The 16088-nt window shown below is 52.0% G+C and overlaps 1 long non-coding RNA gene across 1 annotated transcript; it reads right to left on the bottom strand.

Annotated features, from left to right (window-relative positions):
- Positions 1-4571: 4571 nt before the first annotated feature.
- On the bottom strand, positions 4572-9435 carry LOC123380585. Its single transcript, XR_006586559.1, has 3 exons — positions 9280-9435; positions 7083-7380; positions 4572-4950 (listed from the first exon to the last, which is right to left on the bottom strand). It is a non-coding gene; the product is annotated as an uncharacterized LOC123380585 (long non-coding RNA).
- Positions 9436-16088: the final 6653 nt, after the last annotated feature.

Genomic DNA, 16088 nt, shown 5'->3' on the forward strand with positions numbered 1-16088 from the left:
TCGGGGGCCCGGGACCTGGGTTTGGGTCTAGCTGAACCTCCGTCTGTGTGACCCTGGGTCACATAAAGCCGGGGTGAGCTCAAAATTGTGTCTGCAAAATAAAGAAGGCGGAGACAGTGTCAGAAGTTACCAAGAGGGTGGGCTGAACCCCCAGCCTGCTTCCTCCGGAGGCTTGTCGCTGGGCCTCGCCTCTAGAAAGTGCCAGGGCCAGGACTGGAACCGCACAGATGGGACTCTAAGATGTCCCCCTGCCTCCACTGCCCCCCAGGTTCCTGGACACGCCCCCAGGCTGGGACGTGTTGTCAGAGCTTGGCCTAACTTCTGTGACGCCTGGGCTGGGCACTGTGAGCACCCAGCCTGTGGGGCCCTCACTCCCACCTCCTGGGGAGGGCCCAGGTTCCACTGCCCTCCTTATGAACACCCCAGCCCCCCCCCCCCACAGGCCCCGCCACCCCTGAGGGCTCGGTCCATTCTCATCTGTGAGGGAACCTGGAGCCTGTCCTCAGACTAAGCTGTGGGTGGCCAGTGTTGGGCAGACAGAAAAGGCCAAATGTCTGCCAGCCTGGAATGTTCCGGACCGGCCCTGGCAGACCCCAAACCTGCCTGTTCCCTAGCAGAGCCTTCTCCAGCCCCCTCCCTGGGGCCTTACAAGTGAACAGGTTTCCCAGGCTGCGGAGGGACATGGTGAAGGAGGCTAATGTCACCAGTGACCCTGGAGTGTCCCGTCAGCGGGGCCCCTCCCAAAGGACTGCCGCCGCATCCTTCCCCTGCAGGGGGACGGGGACCCAACTTGCCTCCCCGCCTCGGGGCAAATTATCTGGCTGCTCTCTGGGGGTTTGGGGCTAAGCTTCCTTTGTTCATTGGTTGTCCATTTACGTATCCATTCCTTCATTCGTTCGTTCATTCTATGAATAAAGTGGGCACCTATAGGCCAGGCACTGTTCGAGGCTCTTGAGAACACAGCAGTGAAGAAAATCCCCGACCGCACGGCACCTGCATTCCGGTGAAAACAAGGGCTCTGGCACACTCACCTGGACACCCCCCCCCACCCCCAGACACATGTCACACGCCACCCCCGCTGACACCACAGTCCTTGCCGAATGTTGCCGTGGGATCCCGGGGGCCCCTCCAAGGCCTCTGGCATCCTGTGGAAGGAAGCAAAATAATGAACAGCCAGCGGACAAACAGGAAAGCGTGCGGAAGCACTCCCACTCGGCCCCCTTCCCCCCTGCAGCCACACGCCACAGGAATCGGGCCCCCTGGCAGCCCCCTCCTGATGGAAACAAATCAAACCAAGCAGCTCCCGCGCTCGGGAGCCACGGCCGCAAACCTCTCCCTCTGCGGGGACACGGAGGCTATAATTCCAAACTCCCTGTGTTAACTGTGGGAGTTGCGTGAGGCAACACACACAACGAGCTGTTTCCAATGCAGCCTCTCCCCCTGCCTGGTCCTCCGCTTCAGTGGGAGCCCCCATCCGCCGGCGGGATGGAGAGGAACAGGCCAGCGGAGAACTCGGGTGCCTCCAGGGCAGGAGCTGTGGTCGGTCCGAGAGGCTGGGCCGAGCCAGGAAGGGATCTGTGCCCAGTCCCCGCCCCGTGGGGTGGGGTCCCCTTGCTTCTGGGGAAGGTGCAGCAAGCAGGTGGGAGGAACTCCGAGCTGTGGGCACCCCCACCCCCACCCCCGGCACCTGCTTTGGGCTGGGGAAGGGCAGTCCGGACAGAAGCCAGTCCCTCCCCGTCCACTATGTCGCCTCACATGCCTCAAGTAGGCCCCCTGGGAGCAGGAAAGGGCTTCCTGCGGGATGCTGGGGGTGTGGAGTGGCAGAAACAGTGGGGGGCTGGAGTGCAGAGGGGCTGGAGGGGAGGGACGGATGGAAGGTGGGGTCTAGAGAGGCCCCAGCAGCCTCTTGGGGGGCTGTGGGGGGTGGGGGGTGCTGGTGGCAGCTGATAGAAGTGAAGAGGTGTAGCTTCTGCCCCTGCAGCACGCACATGGCTGAGCCCAGCTTGGGACTGGCCAGGGTGACAGCGACCCTGTGTTCCCAGCAGCCAGTCCTCTTGGTGCTGCTTTACGGAGGACGCCGGGCCTTGGGGCCGGGAGGTATCCTGTGTCCGGTAGGATGAGAGGAGAGAGGCCCTTCCTCCGAGGGGCCGGCTCCACACCTGAGCGGGGAGGGAGTGCAGGCGAGAGAAGGATGCTGTGAACGGGACCCCAGCCAGAGGTGGAGCCTGGAGGAAGAGCTCTGCAGGGGGAGGCGTGCCCTGGGCAGCAAAGGGGCGGGCAGGGCAGCTGGAGGAGAGAGGGCGGGAGGCCAGCAGGCCCGGGGAAGGTGCATCTCCCTGGACCCTGCCTCCCGCCCGGGCAGCAGCAGCGGCAATCTCAGCAGCCACCTTGTACATAGTGCTGATGTCCAACCCCCCTGCCCCCACCCCCCCTCAGCCAGCACGGCAGACACGAGTGCTCCCCCCACCCCCTGTTAGTTGTGGAAACCGAGACTTGTGTGCTACATTGTGTGCCACAGGCTGCCCCTCTGCACGAATCTGGGAGGAGTCATTCACACTGTAGTCTAAATCAGTGGTTTCCCCTAGTGTTGGCAGCGAGCAACCAGAAAACCGCCCGTGACTGCCATGCGTCTCTGGTCACACAAGTGGAGATGCTGGGATGGGGCCCTGGAGCCTGTGGCTCAGCGTCCAGTGCCTTCTCCCTGGGGATGCCAATGGGCATAAAGACCCCCCCCCCCACCAACCCATTTCAGAAAAGAAGCTGAGGAGGTGGTCCCTTTTCGAAGAGGCTCAGCTCAATGAAATCTGACGTTTCATCCACAATCTGTGCAGTAACGGTCGGGCACCCACTGAATGCCAGGCACTGGGGAGGGAATCAGGGCGCAGCCAGGTGACCGAAGTCCCTGTGTCACGGAGCTCGCAGTCTAGAGACGGGGCACAGGCAAGAAACACAAGCCAGAAGATGGGCCCCGTGTCGGGGACAGATGATCAGAACTGTCTCTGCTCATCAGTACATGCACAGAAGCTGACGGAAGAAGCCTGTCCCCAGACCGGCTGGCGTCACCTGATGTCCTCGTTGTCTGGGGTTACGTGGGGACGGCCACTCCAAGAGGAGGCTGGCCGGCCCGGAGTTCAGGAGGAGGCACAGGAGCCAATCAAAATGGGGATATAAATGTCACGGCCTCCCGGGGGTTCCACGTGGGCAGGGAAACCTTTCCCAGGCAGCCGAGGGAAACTATCTGGACCTTGGGATGGTCGACCGCCTCGTCGGGAGAGTTTGAGTTTGCTGGGGGGACGGCTGGGGCTGCCCTGTGGGGAGGGGCGTCCAGGTGCGCTGGGGGTACGTCCTGCCTCTGAGGACGGAGGGCGTGCGGGTCATTAGGTCCCCATGACCCCACGTGTGGCATGCGTGCGGCGGGCCCTGTTTGGACTCTGGTCTCCATCCCCTGAGGGTAAAGGAGTTTGAAGCTGGTAACCTGCTTCTGAGGCTAAAAATGGAGCGCTGAAGCCATCTGGGAGAGCCACGGACCTTGCTGCTGGTGTCACAGGGCAGAGAGGGCAGCCGAGGTGGGATCACTGCACTGAGAATCCAGAGACCCAGTTCTGGCCCCAGTGGCGGGCAGAAATGATCACTCTGTCCCCCTTCTTGTACAAACGCCCCCCGCAACGTGACCGTGCAGCCAGAACTTCCCCGGACCCTCCCGTGAGATCCTGCCGTGGGATCATGGCCCGCCGTGGCCAATAGGAGACGGGGAGCGGCCAGGGGGCCGATTCTGAGCCCAAGCCTCGAGAGGTTTCGTGCCCTTCCACTCTCTCCTTTTCTCAAAACTCTGCCACTGCATGTGAAGGAGCCCGGGTTAGCTTGCCGGGGGCTGAGGGCAGGTGGCCTCGTCACCTCTTTACCCCAGCCGGCAGCCCGCCGGCCCTCACAGGGCCACCAGCCCACCCACGGCCAGCCACAGATGCAAGAGGAGGCCCGAAGGACCACGCAGCCGAGCCCAACCTACGTTTTTGACAGGCAGCGTCAGGAGGTAAACAAACAGTGGTCACTTTCCGCCCCGAAATCTGGGGGCAGTTATTACCATATTATAATAGCTGGCTGCTACGGTGATGACCTCAGAGGATAACGATGACGGCTACCATTTGCAGAGGGCTTGCTGTCCGCCGGGCCCAGCTCCCAGCCCTGGACGGAGATCACCTCCTGGGATCCTCCCATCGGCTCTCACACTTGGTGCTTGGATCCCCACTTTACAGACAAGAAAACAGAGGGGTGGAGAAGGCCCTCGTCCGTGCCCACCTGAACAGTGAGAGGCAGGGGCGGGATTGAAACCTAAGTCCGGACTCGGCTCTGAATCACCTTCTCAGACGAGCCTCAATGTCACGGCAAGCCAGCGGCGCTGAGAGGGAGTAATGTATTCTGCACACAGGGGCTGACGTCACTTAGAATGTTCTCAGCCTTCCGTCCCCCAAGAATCATGCCGCGTCTCGCCCGGCTCTTCTCTCTCCCCCAGCCGATGCCTCTAATCCCAGCGCGCTTTCAGAAAGAAAGACAAAAGCACAGATGTCGGGATCATCTGTCTCTCTTTTCTACTCTACCTCCTATTTAATCAGCAAATATTTATTGAGGGCCTGTCACGAGCCCATTTCCAGCATTTTCTTTCCTTCGTGACATCTCCCGGACGCTCGCTGGGTGCCAGGCCCTCACTCAGCACATAGAGTCCTTACAGACGGCACCGCGGTAGTTAGGGCCACCCCCCACTTTACAGACGGGAAAACTGAGGTTGCAGAGAAGTGAAGCGGCCACCCAGAGGCCACCGACGGGATCCCATTCCAGGTCTGGCCGAATCCAGGCCAAGCCTCTTCTTTTTCTATCGCCATAGCTGTGGCTTTTGAAGAAGGGGTTTTGGAATTTCCCCCGGGCTCTGTGTATGGCAGGCAGGCGGCTGGGAGGCTGGGAGGAGAAAGGGTAGTGGGGTATTAGAAACTGTGCCCTGACTCCCGGAGCTGGCCGGCTCCCTGCACGACATCGGGGCCCCAGGAGCTGCCGGGGGTGGGACGCATCAGGCCCATCAGGAGGTGGCGTTGCCGGGGCTGGAGAGATAACCTCAGCCTCCATCCTGCTCCCCTTGTGTCTGGCCCACAAGTCCCGGGCAGCCTTCCCCGCCACCCGCCCGCCCCGCCCCTCTGCTTTGCTGTTGGACCGCAGCCACCAGCCGGCCCCGGGCGCTGGGCACGGTGCCCTTCCCCTCCCGGCTGACCTGTTTACAAATGGGGTATTCAGGGACAGCCTGAGCCGTCTCCGCCTTCCAGGGTGATCCCTGGGGTCGGGACTTAGCCGTCGGCCTCCCAAGTTTCTCAGAGCCCAGCTCCTACAGAGGCTGCCTCCTCCAGGCTGTCCCCACCCAGGTGTCCCGGTTGATCGGAATCCATCTACAAAGAGTCTTCTTGTGGCCCAAGAACTTCAGCAGATGTGTGCGTGGGGGGGAGCAGGAGAGGTACAGAGGTGAGAGGCTAGGAGGCTGGACGGTCTTCTAGGCAATGGGGGAATCTTATCCCACAACCGCGCCTGACTGCCCTCCCCTGGGGCGACTTGGGTGCTGGGGGCCCCCATCGGCTGAGAAACCTTCGACAGGTCACCTGAGACAAGTCTACCTCTCTGGGCCTCCATCTCCTCGTCAAATCAGAGAACGCTGAGAGCCACTTACCACACAGACACGAAGTAGCCCGGGTTGAGTGAGCGCTCCCGCCTTGCACGCGTTATCTCAGCTGTTCCCCCTCCAACAACGCTAAGGCCTAAGAGCTCTCAGCTTCGTCCCCATTTTGCGGATGAGAAAACCGAGGGGGCTCAGAGCAGTTACGTAGCTTGCCCAGGGTCACGCAGCTGGTGAGTGGATGGCCAGAGGGTGTTTGAACTCAGCCACCCTGACTCCCAGCCCCCGGGGGCTCGGCCTCAGGGCTGCTGGCCTCCCTTCTCGGGGGAGGGAGCCTTTACAAATGCCTCGACGTCCTGCCAGGGCACCGGCTGCGGGTCGGGTCCTGCTTCCACACCTGCTTGCCTGATGTGAAGCACGCTGCCAGCCCCAAACTCCCTTCATGCCCTGCGCTCCTCTGCTGTGCTAACCTGCTCACACAGGAGCCCCGCTCCTCCCGCCTCTGTTCTCCTGGCTCCCCACCGTCTTCTCCCCAGACTCTGGGTTCCTCGGGGCAGAGAGAGCTTCTGGCTCGTTCCTCACCCTGCCCCAGCTTGAGCACATAAAGGACACTTAAGACACATTTACTGGGGCGCCTGGGTGGCTCAGTCGGTTGAGCGCCCGACTTCAGGTCGTGATCTCGCGGTTTTGTGGGTTCGAGTCCCGCGTCGGGCTCTGTGCTGACAGCTCCGAGCCTGGAGCCTGCTTTGGATTCTGTATCTCCTTCTCTCTCTGCCCTTCCCCTGCTTGTGCTCTCTCTCTCTCTCTCTCAAAAATAAATAAACATTAAAAAAAAAATTAACTCAGGCAACGGTGAGTGCCCGTATCTGCCTAACAACCACTTAAGCCTTTTCTTATCTAAATTCCTGGGCCCCACCCTTGGAGATTCTCATTCCTTGATTGTGAGGGGCTCTGGGAACCTGTGTTTTTAACAAGCACCTCTGACTCACAGACGCAGGCATTTTGAGAAATGCTGGCTTAGAACAAAGCTCAGAGAGATCCACAGAAGAGGGAGGGGCAGATACACCATTAACATGGCCCAGAGGCTTGGGGCCAGGGTGTCCTGAGAGAATGGGCAAAGGAGACAAATCTGGTGGGCTTCCTGAAGGAGGCAGCGCTGGGGCCAACCTTGAGGACTGGGAATGAAGACACGGGGGTCAGGGGCATCCAGCTCCTTTACCACAATGACCACATCCAGAAGACAGAGGGAGGTGGCAGTAACCCCCTGCGGGCCAAGTCCAGGGCTCCGTGAATCGGGATGTCCCAGGGGAGCATAGGAATGTGATGTCCTGTCTGTCCTATTTGGGAGGGAATGGGGTCAGGGCAGCACTTTCTAAAGGAATCCCAGTCGGGAAAAAAACCTCAGGCCTATGACTAGGCCAACTGGCCTCACCTAGGGGAGGTTCTCCTGGTTCTGGAAGGGCTGGGGGCGAGGGGGTTCGTGGTTGACATTCCCCGTTTCTGTCATGGCCCATCTAGAGCCGCATAGCAGGCATTAAGGCTAGAATTGGTTGCAGGATGTGCTCAGTGAATGCGTAGAGGAGTTCCAGGGTGTCCACATAGACGTCAGCACCGTGATCCAGGGATCCGGGTCTCTAGAACCCACCGACAGCCTTCTGAGAGCTCCAGGCAGGACAGGACCTGCTCATATCTTTAGAGTTTAGCTGTCTGGGGAGACGGGAAGGAAGCACCTGCAGGAGACAGAGAGCCTTGACAGCCAAAGGTTTCATGGAAATGGGCAACGTCCACCAGGCCATGGGGGACAGAGGGCAGGGGCACAGCGTGTGCTGGGCTGTGAGATGCTCCTCTAGGCACTGGGGCCCGGGCTGAACGAGAGGCGACGTGTCTGAGGCGGGATGGGCCAGGATGCCCACAGCTCGTCAGAGTACAGGACACATGTGTTTTCTGAGGACCAAACACGGGCCTGGTCTGCCAATGTGTTTCACAAGACACAGAACATGCCCCTCCTCGTCCTCCTCTTCCTCCTCCTCTTCCTCCTCCTCCTCATCAAGGTTATGTGGTCTAGCAAATTTGGGGAACAAAACACAGAGAGCGTGTATGGACCTAGAAAGCCAGAGAAGACTGGGGAGCAGCCCGGTGAAGGAGGTACATGGTCCACGTCTGGGAGGCACAGGTGAATGTTCTCGGTCGGGAAGGGGCCCGAAGACCCTCGAGTCAGCCCCACCCTCTTCAAGGCCCCGTGAGCAGAGCCAGCTCACAACAGGACGAGCGAAGTAAACCTTTCCTTCCCTCCGCCTCTCCTTCCCTGGCAAAGAGCAGGACGAGGAAGAGGGGTGGAGGAACGAGGACCCATGCAGTGGGGGCAGGAAGGCCAAACCCCCCTCAGGGCTCACTGCCTGCGGAGGGGAGCACGGGTAGATGTGTAAACTCTGACCTAAGCTCACGGCTGTGAGTATTACCTGGGCCCAGATGCTTTTCATTGTTCACCGGACCCTGTGTTTGCAACCTAAAGGGACCTAAGAGTTTTTTGTCACCTAACAGAGGTCAGAAACCTTGTGGCACTGCCAGAAGTTTCCATCCAGGAACAGAGGAAGAACTCCCTCCCAAGGATGAATCGTAAAGGGACATCGGGACACCAGCAAACAGTTTTTCTCCACTTCCAGCCCGTGAGTCCAGATCAGGCAAGGCTCTGGTTTCAGTCACTGTGAGCGTGAATCTGTCTCCCCTCCTAGAAGGGGAGCTCTTCGAGGGCAGGCCTCGTCAGATTTAGCTGCATCCCTCCGGCACCTGGCCACCTGGACAGGTTAATTCTCCCCTTCCTTCTGCCTGACCCTGGGTGTTGAGAAGGGGTGACGTCAGGTACCGGTGACAGGGTAGCCCGAGTTCTCGTAGAAGTGGACAGAGATTTGGTGCATCCCCATTGGCATCTCCCAGTGTCAGTCACGTAAATCAGACAGTCCATCAACCAGTGAGGAAATAAACAGGCCATCAGACAGCCGGGCATCCAGCGGGGGAAGGCTGGACACCAGCCTTGCCCATCGGACACACAGACCATCCAATGACCGCTCTGCACTCAAGCTGCTGTGGACCCCGCTTTCCAGGGTCCCCTCCCAGGACTCTGAGAATGTCTCTCCTCTCCCCGTTCAGGAGGCCTGATGCCGGGTGCTCCTGGCACGGTGCCCGTTCCTAATCAGGAACTTGGCAGCTTCCTCCCTCCCGGCTCCCGTGCTGCCCCTCCTCCTTCCTCTCCTTCCCAAGGTGGGAGCTTTGGGCTCTGCTAAAGCATTACTAAGAACAGGGGTGACGTCACCCTCTTGGGCCCACCCCATCCCCGGCCCCCCCCCACCCTTCACCCTTGGCTGCCCCTGAGAATATGACACATCCTGGGTGGGGGAGGGGGCCATCCCCTGGGACAGACACCCGAAGGTCCCCAGCCCCAGTCTCAGCGCACTCAGACTGCCTTGTCTGCCCCCAGCTGGAGGCTGTTCTGTCTTGCTGCAATGATCTCGGTCCCGGAGACCAAGCCGGACGGATCCAAGCGTGCACTCAGTCTCCTCCAGCTGGGTGGCCCTGGACGCGATAAATCTCTTTGGGCCTCATCTCTAAACAAGGATGATAATTAGACCTACCTCAGAGCAGAGAGCGAATGGGAGGCTTACATGAGGTCATGTCCATCAGGGTCGTGTCCCAGAGCAAGGGACACAACTACGCACATCGCCACCGCCGCCGAAAGTAAAATACCAGTAGTGAAGGTTTGAGGTGAGTAAGTTTGGGAAACAATGCAAAAACTCTCCCCGCGTACCCGCCTTCTGCCCAACGTGACCTCGGTTTTTCACAAGGAGCGCAAGTTTTTATTGGTGTTCTTATTACAAACATGCATGATCACTGCAAAAAGTCACCATGGAAGCAAATTAAAAGCTGAAAATGAAGTTCCTCGGCTCACTTAAACATATGAACAAGGAGGGCGCCTGGGTGGTTTAATCAGTTAAGCATCTGACTCTTGATTTCGGCTCAGGTCATGATCTCATGGTTGGGATTTTCTCTCCATCTTTCTCTGTGCCTCTCCTGTTCACATTCTCTCTCTCTCTCTCTCTCTCTCTCTCCCTCAAAGTAAATAAATAAACTGAAAAAAAAAATGAACAAGCAGCAAGAGCCCACACATATGTAAATACATTTGGAAAGAAATCAAACGCAACTTCTAGAAATGAAAAATCCCCTGTAATCCTTGAGATTGCAGAATTTAAGGGATGGGTCAAATAGATTATGTAAAGCTGAAGGCAGAATTAGTAAAATATAAAATAGAGATCATCCTGAGTGCAGCTCAAAGGCGAAAAGGGTTGAAGAATATAAAGGAGAAGGAAGGAACAAGGCATGGAGGGTTGAGTACGAAGATCTAACATGTGTAATTAGAATATTAGACAGAAAGGAGAGAGTATACAGAAGAGGCAGCACTTGGAGAGATCATAAAAAAAGTTTTCAAGAACTGTAGAAAGACAACAAACCTTTCACCCAGAAAACCCAATAATTCCGAAGCACCAAATAAGCACAAAAAGTTAAAAGAAATCCACAGCTAAACACATTAAAAGAAATCAGCAGAGTTAAAAGACAGAAAAAGACGGAGATAATGTGAAAGCAGACAGAGAGACAAAAAAATCACTTCTAATGGAACGGCATTTAAACAGATGGGGCTGACTTCTCAACAACAGCAATTCAATCCAGGAGCTAGCAGAACGGTATTTCTAGCATATTTGAAATTTATATTGCTGAAATAAAATAGCCGTTTACCTAGACTTCTCCATCTAGCAAATCTACTTTTCAAGGACAAAGATGTAATAAAACAGAGAGCATTTGCCAACAGACTTCCAGAGACCCTCTTAGAATCAAGAACAAGAAGAGAATATCTACTCTCATCGCTTCTACTTAACATTATCCTGGAGGCTCTCGCCAGAGCAATTAGGCAAGAAAAAGAAATTCAAGGCACCTAGATTGGAAAGGAAGAAGGAAAACCATCTTTATTTGTAGATGACATATTCTTGAATGTAGAAATCCCTGAAGAATCAGCTCAAAAACTGTTCGAACTAATAGACAAATTCTGCAAGGTTGCAGGATGCAAGATCTATGTACAAGAATTCATTGTATGTCTATATATTAGCAATGAATAACCTAAAAATGGATGTAGAAAATAATTCCCTTTGCAATAGCATAAAAAAATAAAATACTTAGGAATACACTTAACAAAAGAAAGGCAAAAGTTGGACTCTGAAAAACAACAATATATGTCGAGATAAAGTAAGGAAGATGGAAATAAATGGGAAGGTTTCTACGGTCCATGGATTAGAAGCCCTATCATTGTTTTTTTTTTTTTTTAATGTTTATTTATTTTTGAGACAGAGAATGAATGGGGGAGGGTCAGAGAGAAAGGGAGACACAGAATCCGAAGCAGGCTCCAGGCTCTGAGCTGTCAGCACAGAGCCTGACGCGGGACCGCGAGATCACGACCTGAGCCAAAGTCGGACGCTTAACCGACTGAGCCACCCAGGCGCCCCAAGAAGCCCTAGCATTGTTAACATGGCGATACGCTCCAACTTGGTTTATAAATTCAGTGCAACCTTGGGGCGCCTGGGTGGCGCAGTCGGTTAAGCGTCCGACTTCAGCCAGGTCACGATCTCGCGGTAAGTTCGAGCCCCGCGTCGGTCTCTGTGCTGACGGCTCAGAGCCTGGAGCCTGTTTCTGATTCTGTGTCTCCCTCTCTCTCTGACCCTCCCCCGTTCATGCTCTGTCTCTCTCTGTCCCAAAAATAAATAAAAACGTTGAAAAAAAAATTAAAAAAAAAAAATTCAGTGCAACCTTTATCCAAAGCACAGCTGGCTGTTTTATAAAAATTGACAAACTGATCCTAAAATGTATATAGAAATTTAAGGGACTAAAGTAGCCAAAACAAATTTGAAAAAGGACAAAGTTGGGGAGCTCACGATCCCGATGACAAAACTTACCCTAAAGCTATAGCAATCAAGACAGTGTGGTATTGGTGTAAGGATAGACATAGAGACCAATGGAAGAGTCGACAATTCCAGAAACAGACCAGTACATTCATGGAAAATAGCACCTAGACAACTTAATGGAGAAAGAATATTCTTTTCAACAAATGGTGTCGAACAACTGGATATCCACATGCAGAAGAAGGAAGGTGGACCACTTCCTTATACCCTACGTGAAAATGAACTTAAAATAGATCACGAAGCTACATACACGCAAAAACGAAAACTGTAGAACTCTTAGAAGAAAACATTGGTATAAATCTTAGTGACTTAGAGTTAGGCAGAACTTTCTCTGATACAACAGCAGTAGCACGAGCAACAAGGAAAAATAGATGAATTAGATTTCATTAAAATTTAAAACTTTGGGGGGGCCCCTGGGCGGCCCACTCAGTTCAACGTCTGACTTTTGATCTCTGCCCAGGTCGTGATCTCACCATTCGTGAGTTTGAACGCTGAGTCAGGCTCCGTGCTGTCAGCTCTGCTCGGGATTCTGTCTCCCTCACTCTCTCTCTCCTACATAAATAAACATTAAAAAAAAATTTTTTTTTTAACTTTCGGGCTTGAAAAGACACCATCAAGAGAGTGAAAAGACAAATACAGAATGGAACAATATATTTGCAAATCATACACGAAACAAAGAACTCGTGTCCAAAATATATAAAGACACAACCCCGTTGCAAAACAAGGCTTAAAGTAGACATGTCTCCAAAAAATATATACAAGTGGCCAATGAGTACATGAAAACATAAGTACATGCTCAACATAATTAACCAGCGAGGAGATGCAAATCAAAACGACAACGAATACCACTTCACACACACTGAGACGGCTCTAATAACGTTTTTAAAAAGAAGAAAGAAAGTGTCGAATATTGGCGAGAACCGTGGAAATTAGAGCCCTCATTCATTGCCCAGGAGAATGTAAAACAGTGTAGTCACTTTGGAAAACAGTTTGGCAGTTTCTCAAAATATTATATGTGGAGTTACCATAAAACCCAGCAATCCCACTCCTAGTTACATCCCCAAGAGAAATGAAAACACACATCTGTACAAGAATTATACATACATGTTTACAGCGGCATTATCCGTAAGAGCTAAAACTGGAAACAAACCAAATGTCCTTTGGCTAATAAATGGATAAATAAAGTGTAGTCTATTCACACAATGGAACATTATTTGGCAATAAAAAACAATGAAGTACTAATATGTGCTATAATGCAATGCCTCCTGAAAACATTATGCTAAGGGGAAGAAGCCAGTCACCCAAAAAACCCACATACAACATTTCGCATATTCCGTTTGTGTGAACTGTTCAGAATGGGCTCATCTCCAGACCCAGAATAGAGATTAGCGGTTGCCTATGGCTGGAGGATTTGGGGGGAGATGTGGATTGACTGCTAATGGTTACGAGGTTTCTTACCCAGGTGATAAAAATGCTCAAAAGTTGGTTGGGGTGACGGTTGCACGATTCTGGGAAGGTACTAAAAACATTGAAATATACACTTTCAATGGATGGATTCTATGGCATACAAATCACAGCTCAATGAAGCAGGTTTTTTTCATATACTCTAAGCTGAAAGGAAAATATCTGAGTTGAAAGGCCCGAGACGCATAAAAGAATGGTGAACAAAGATGGGGGTAAATAGGGGGTTACATTCAAAACGCAATGACTGCATAACATGGAGCTAATGATGTCTAATTTGGGAGAGTCCAACGTGACAAGGTAGAACTTATGGAGTTTTGTCATCCTGAGGAAGAACGTGGGGATATTAAGGGTAACAACCAAAAAAGTTAAGAAAACTGAGTAACTAGGAGAGAGGGAAATGGATCTGAACATCTTACCCGTGGCCATTTAAGTAGGTCACACAGCAGCTGTACCTATAGGCAGAGTTTCATAAAGAAGGCACAGCTTGCCACAAACCAGATAGACCATCGAGGGCGGGATATTGGGGTATAGGCAGGAACAGTACTTTTTGTTCCTATTATTTGTTTTTTTCCCATTAGTATGTTTTTCAGGGGTGCCTGGGTAACTCAGTCAGCTGAGCGTCCCCCTCTTGATTTCAGCCGAGGCCACGATCTCACGGTTGGGAGATCAAGCCCCGAGCTGGGCTCCGTGATGAACGGGGAGCCTACTTGGGATTCTCTCTCTTCCTCTCTCTCTCTCTCTCTCTCTCTCTGCTCCTCCCCCCTCAAAATAAATAAATAAACTTAAAAAGATATGTTTTTCAGTGAGGGTCAAATCCATTCAAACCATTTAAGTGAGGGAAAGAAAGAAAGAGAGAGACAGAGATGGGGGGAGGAAGGAAAGGAAGGAAGGAAGGAAGGAAGGAAGGAAGGAAAGAAGGAAGGAAGGAAAGAAGGAAGGAAGGAAGGAAGGAAGGAAGGAATAAAATAAAAGAAACAAACAGAAAAGCTGTATAAATAGCATAATACGATGGTAGGATAAACCCAATTATATCAGTAATCACAATCAATATGCATGGACTGAATGTTCTCGTTAAAAGGCAAAGTTTTCAGGCTAAATTCAAAATTAAATGACAACTCTAAGCTAAGTATCTTAATCTCAGAGCTTACATTTGCTTGCACGTTTGTTTCTTTTTAAAAATTGCTCTTTTGGGCACCTCGGTGGCTCAGTCAGTTGAGCATCTGACTTGGCTCAGGTCATGATCTCACAGTTCGTGAATTTGAGTCTCACATTGGGCTCTGTGCTGACATCTCTCTCTGCCCCTCCTCTAGTCATGCTCTGTCTCTGTCTCTCTCAAAAATAAACGTTTAAAAAAATTTAAAAATTGCACTTTTATTGAAATATTGTTCATACTTGACAATTCACCAATTTAAAGTGTATAGTTCTGGGGCACCTGGGTGGCTCTGTTGGTTGAGCATCCAACTTCGGCTCAGGTCATGATCTGTCAGGTTCATGAGTTTGAGCCCCCCACTGGGCTCCATGCTGTCAGCCCAGAGCCCGCTTCAGATCCTCTGTCCCCGCCTCTCTCTGCCTCTCCCCGACTTGTGCACGTGCACTCTCTCTCTCTCTCTCTCTCTCTCTCAAAAGTAAATAAACGTGAAAAAAAATAAAGTGCACAGGTTAGTGGTTTTTAGCATATTCACAGAGTGTGCAACCATCAATTTCAGAACCTCTCCATCACTCCAAGAAGTTACCCCCTGCGCACAACAGTCACTCCCTGTTTCCCTCAAAACTTTTCAGCCCTAGGCAGTCATTACTTTCTAATTTTTTTCTGTCAATCTCCCTATTCTGGACACTTCACTTCAATGGAATCACATAGTATGTGGTGTTTTGTGACTGGTTTATCTCACTCAGCATTATCTCCTCTAGGTTTGCCCATGTGGTAGCATGTTCAGTACTCCATTCCTGTTTATTGCCAAATAATATCCCACTGGATGGATATACATCTTATCTGTCCATTCATCAGCCAAAGTACATTTGGGTTGTTTCCACCTTTTGGCTATTATGAATAATGCTGCTGTGAACATTCATGCGCAAGCTTTTGTGTGAACATACTTTATTTTTTGTTTTGTGTGGATATATGTTTTCTAGGACTGGAATTGTTGGGTTATATGAGGAACTGGAAGATTTTCCCAAAGTGGCTGCAACGTTGTAGCTTCCCATTAGCAATATGTGAGGGTTCCAATTTTTTTTTAATGTTTATTTCTGAGACAGAGAGAGACAGAGCACGAGTTGGGGAGGGGCAGAGAGACAGGGAGACACAGAATCCAAAGCAGGGCAGGCTCCAGGCTCAGAGTTGTCAGCACAGAACCCAACGCGGGGCTCAAACCCACAAACCGTGAGATCATGATCTGAGCCCAAGTCGGAGGCTTAACCAACTGAGCCACCCAGGCGCCCCAATCGGATTTTTTAATTATAACCATTAGACTGATTATGCATCATGGTCAAGTGGGATTTTATTATAGGAATGTAAGATTGAACATTCAAAAATCAATCAAAATAATTCACCATATTGACAAACAAAAAAGAAAACTCATTTGATCATCTGAATAGAAGCAATAAAAGGATTTGTCAAATCCGATATCCATTCTTTATAAAAACTCTCAGAAATAGAATAGAATAGAATAGAACAGAATAGAATAGAATAGAACTTTCTCAACATGATAAATGGTAGCTATAAAAAAACCCTGTACAACTGGGGTGTCTGGGCGGCTGAGTCAGTTAAGCTTCTGAATTCAGCTCAGGTCATGATCGCATACCTTGTGGGTTCAAGCCCCACATCAGGCTCTGTGCTGACAGCTCAGAGCCTGGAACCTGCTTCAGATTCTGTGTCTCCCTCACTCTCTGCCCCTCCCCCACTCATGCTCTGTTTCACTCTCTCAAAAGAAACAAAACAAAACAAAACAAAAAAACAAACCTCTACAACTAACATCATA

Source organism: Felis catus, chromosome D1 (assembly GCF_018350175.1).
Source record: "Felis catus isolate Fca126 chromosome D1, F.catus_Fca126_mat1.0, whole genome shotgun sequence".
Taxonomy (NCBI): domain Eukaryota; kingdom Metazoa; phylum Chordata; class Mammalia; order Carnivora; family Felidae; genus Felis; species Felis catus.